Here is a 4,836-nt window from a genome sequence, read left to right as displayed (position 1 = left end):
GCTGTTGCCTGGAGACTCACGGCAGCCCAGCTCCAGGTTGAGCTGTTGTTCAGCATCTTAGCTGTAGAGGGCAGTGTCACTGGCACTCATATGTGGGATCCAAACCGGGGCCCTCTGGTGTCCCAAGCCAGCTCTTAACCATTGCACCACTCGGCCGGCCCCCATTTTATTTTTTTATTAAAGATTTTTATTCAAGTATAGCTAACATATTAATTTTCAGGTGTATAAATAGTCAACATTTGTATACCTAAAGAAGTGATTACCATGATAAGTCCATCAATCATCTGCCATACCATGCTATCACAATATTATTGACTATATTCCCCATGTTGTACTTTACATCCCTATAACTTGTTTTATACCTGGAATTTTGAACCTCTTACTCCCCTTTACTGTTCCCACTCCCTTTTTTTCAATTTCAGTTGACATTCAGTATTATATTCAAGGGTACAGCATCATGGTTAGACATTTATATAATTTAATAAGTGATCCCTCTGACTAGGTTAGTAACCACTAGGCTAAACTACACCATTTTATATAAGGGATTTGAGCATTTGCAGATTTTGGTATCCATGAGGGAGGGTGTCCTGGAAACCAATATGCTGAAGATACTGAGGGACAATTGTACTTATATATGACATAAATATAAAAAATATAGTAAGCATGACATAAATGTCCTCCTTGACGTGACTGTTGTCTCCCCACCAGGCATTTCTCAAGGCTCCTCCCACTTGGCACTTTATACCACCCTCAAAATGATTTCACCAGATTCACTCGATTACATCTTATGTTCATGCTTAGAATGTTCTCCCTGATGTCATGTTCCACCTTCTGTCCCTAAATGCTGTTCCCAGTTGTTTTGTGTATGCTGAACTCATTATAAAATTGGAGGTTGTCTTCTTTTTTATACTTATAGAGAGAAAGGACTTTTTTTTTGTGTTTTTTTTTTAAATCTTTTGTAACCATAGCATCTAGCCCAGTGTCTGGCACAAAGGAAGTATCAGTGAATGAACTACATGTACAGTTAACTGATTACCATTCCTATTGCTTTACTATATAAAAGAATGAAAGGGGGCTGGCTGAGTGGCTCAGGTGGTTAAGAGCTCACGCAACAGTGCGAGCTCTGAGCAACAGGTTCACCGGTTCAATTCCTGGCCCGAGCTGGTGGCAGGATGGTTAACAANCTGTACCTGGGACACACTAAACAAGGAAAATAAGCAATGATGGCTTTCTAAATTTATGTAAGTTAAAGTACTTAGTCCCTTGAAGCCTAACACTTAAAAAGTGGTCATACTGATTTCTCGTGTACATTATATTTGTCATAGGCTTCACTTGTATTATGAACTTTAATGTTACAGGTTTTGATCAGATATATTTAAAATTATATTTCTTACACATTTTAAATCCCCTTGTCTGCATCCATAAAACAAAACCAAAATTATAAAGAAATTATATGTTCATGTCTTTCAATTTTTATATTGTTTTTCCTACAAGTGAGAAGCAGTGTAGTACTGGCAAATAGATAAACAAACAAACAAACCAGCCAGCCAGCCAGCCTGCCTAGGATTCGGAATTGGTTTAAATGTGTCTTCTAAATGTGTGGCCTTGGGAAACTCAACCTTTCCTAACTTCAGCTTCCTTATCTGTAAGAGAGATAATATCTGCTCAGAAGGATCACTCTGAGGATTGCTGGCAGTGTTTTAAGTGTCATGAACTGTACATAGCACCTGTAGAGGAACCCTCAACAACCACTTCCTATTCTTAAAATCAGCAATACTCATATTAAGCAAATGCTCATAATTTCTTCTTGGCTATACTTCTCAAGAAGTATTTTATATCCTTCGATATTTCTGTTTCGCAAAGAACCTTTTTCTTTAAATCCAATAAGACCCAAACAATGGTGAAATGTTCAGTAGTTTGTACACACTTTTCCTTTCAAACCCCAGAAACCTTGGTTAATTGAATTCAATTAATTTTGGCTGTAGTCCAGTCAACAAAGTTTTCTCACGTTTTTTTCCAAACTGCGTACCTCTTGTCCTGACATTTATTGTGTCTTTACCTTCTTTAGTATATAACATATTCCACGAGACATCTCAGCTTGGCTTGGTATTGTCTTCTCTGCATTCTCTCAAAGAAATGCTTTAGTCCTTGCATTGATGGTCTTCAATTTCTAGGTAGTCTGGACATTTCCAGTCTTCAGTTGGATTAGCATTTTCTTTAATAAATAAAATAAAACAAAACAAAAACCTATATTCCTGTCCTTCATGACTGTTGGAAGGTTAATACCCATCGAGACATTTCTGAGGATTTTCAGGGGGGCTTAGATGTCCTATATGTCACTTGTTACCTCTTTCAACTATTGTCTTTGCTTGTCCCTGAAAACCTAGTGACTTTTGCCTTCACTACTTCTCTATGATACTTCAGCTATCTGTGCTCTGTGTTACTATAAAAGTAAGACTTCTTAGGCTGTGTATGTGAGTGTGCATATATAATTATGTTAGGGAGAGGGTAGGGGGGTGCCAGGAAGGATCATGTACAGAAAAGGAGACAACCGAATATCACGTATCCCATTCTTGTTTTTTTTTTTTTTTTTCCGCTGAGCCATCCTGTCACCTGTTGGCAGCTCAGTGGGTGCTCAGCTCAGGCTAGGCATCAAACTGCTGTTGCTCAGAGCTCAAACTCTTGAGCGAGCTCTTAACCAACTGAGCCACTCGGCCGGCCCTTACGTATCCCATTCTTAACCTTATTCTCATATACTAAAGGAACAGGCGATCCCCACCATCCAGATGTTTACTTCCAGTTCTTGAGTGAAATTAAACAACTAATTAAAGACTGAATCATAGTTGTGGGAAATGTTCACTGTTGACGCTCTGGGAGAGAGGTGGGTTTTGACATAGTCTGGTTAGTTAAGGAGGGCTTTCTTGGGAAAGTGATAGCTATGCCGAGAGCTCTGAAGTTTAAGTAGGAGAAAACTAGAAAACTAGGTGAAGTGGGAGGAATACTTGAGATTGGAAAAATGCCATGAGTTAAAAGGTAAAATGGCCCTACTGTAGGGAAAATCACATGCTGTCAGAGGAACAGCGAGATGACCAGTGTTTCTGGAACATGGAGAGCTTGCTGTGGTGATAAAAGATAAGGTGTGCAGGGACTGGATCCTACTAGGCCTTACAGATTGTCACTTTTATTTTGAAAACAAGAAGTAATTGAAATTGTTGTGTATTTATAAGAGGTCATTAGGCTGAACCACAAATAATGGATGAGAAGATACAGACACTGGATGTAGAAAGACCAGTAGAGTCCTTTTTGTGGAGCAAGGCAAAAGGTAATAGTATCTTGGGTTATGCAGGTAACAGAAGTAGTCGGGCACAAGAAACATTAAGAGTTAAAATGGCAGGATTTGAAGACTGTTTAGTGTGAAGGATAAAGCAAAAAGGGTGTCAAAAGTGATTCTCTAGGGCTGGCCGAGTGGTGTGTTGGTTAAGAGCTGGCTTGGGACCCCAGAAGGCCCCGGTTCTGATCCCAATTATGAAGGCCAGTGACACTGCCCTCTACAGCTAAGATGCTGAACAACAGCTTGACCTGGAGCTGGGTTGCCGTGAGTCGCCGGTGACGGTGTAGAACAAAACGACAGCAACTTGTCTGTTCCCCTTCCCCTGATTCCCCAATAAAAATCTTAAAAAAAAAAAAAAAGTGACTCTCTAGTTCCTGGCAGAAGCAACTTGTTACTCTACAATTTAGTGCTGTGGAGAGGATTGGATAAGGCGTTGATTTTAAGGAAAGATTATGAATTTAAAATTTAAAAAAAAAGAAATATTAATATTTAAGTCTGGATCTCAGAGATTGGAAGTAGAAATTTGGGAGTTGGGAGCATATAAATGATATTAAAAACCTAGAATATGATAGCCTTAATGATCTAGAGAGAAAGAGCCTTGAGAGGGTCTGATGAACAAGTTTTTATCAGTCACAGGAGAATGTTAAAATTGGCAAAGGACACTAAAAAGAATGAGCTGGAAATGTAGGAAAAACAGGAGAATGTGATATCATGGAATACCAGAGAAGAATATGTATCCAGAAGATGAAATGGCCAATTGTGTAAGATTTTGCTTAGGTCAAGTAAGATCGTTTCCTAAGATAGTCAAATGTCATTTCTGTTATTACGACTTGTAGAATTTCTCCATTGGTGACTCTACTCCAGGCAAAGTTAATTATTTCCTTTTGAAGCTAACTATATGACTTTTATACCAGTTGTTATTCTATTTGAATTATTTTATTACATATTTAACACTTCTGGAATTCTTGATGAAGCTAGATATTTGTCTTGGCTGGTTTTGAACCTGAAGCTTCAAAAATAGTGTCATGCACATGCTATACCTTTGATAAATGTTGAAAAAAGTTAATAAAGAAGTGATTAAGTGAATTGGTACTTGGGTTGCTCAGTTTAGCTTTAAGATCATTACTAGTTTAACAAGGTGATATGTAGTTGTCCACACAAGTTAATAGTAGAATCATTTAAACAACTTTAAAGTTTATGCTCATAAGTTGAAGGCAAAAATGCTTATGTAAGAAGTAACAGGAGCAAAAAGAGCCTTAAGATTTTGAGTTTAAATAACTTTGTTTTTCTTGTGGTATGTGAACTTTTCTAATGGGAGAGCTATATTATGAATTGCAATTTCAAGTATAATAAAGGAGGTTTAATGCTTATTAGACTGATATTTATTATTGCTTGGAAGATTATGGGAATGAAAATGCCGTTATTATGCACTGAGTATTTAACTTGCTTAATAATATAAAATAATTTGAATGGTTCTAACTAGATTCGTTCAAGAGAATTCAGTG

At 37.7% G+C, this 4,836-nt stretch overlaps 1 protein-coding gene across 1 annotated transcript in view; it reads left to right on the top strand.

The window, feature by feature from the left end:
• ADGRV1 (adhesion G protein-coupled receptor V1) overlaps positions 1–4,836 on the top strand; it is a 548,236-nt gene that overhangs the window by 86,696 nt on the left and 456,704 nt on the right. The gene's annotated exons all lie outside the window — the stretch shown is intronic.

This window comes from Hipposideros armiger, unplaced genomic scaffold, assembly GCF_001890085.2.
Source record: "Hipposideros armiger isolate ML-2016 unplaced genomic scaffold, ASM189008v1 scaffold_57, whole genome shotgun sequence".
NCBI classification, from domain to species: domain Eukaryota; kingdom Metazoa; phylum Chordata; class Mammalia; order Chiroptera; family Hipposideridae; genus Hipposideros; species Hipposideros armiger.
Note: the sequence above shows the minus strand (reverse complement) of the source record. Positions and strands in the feature narration are given on the sequence as shown.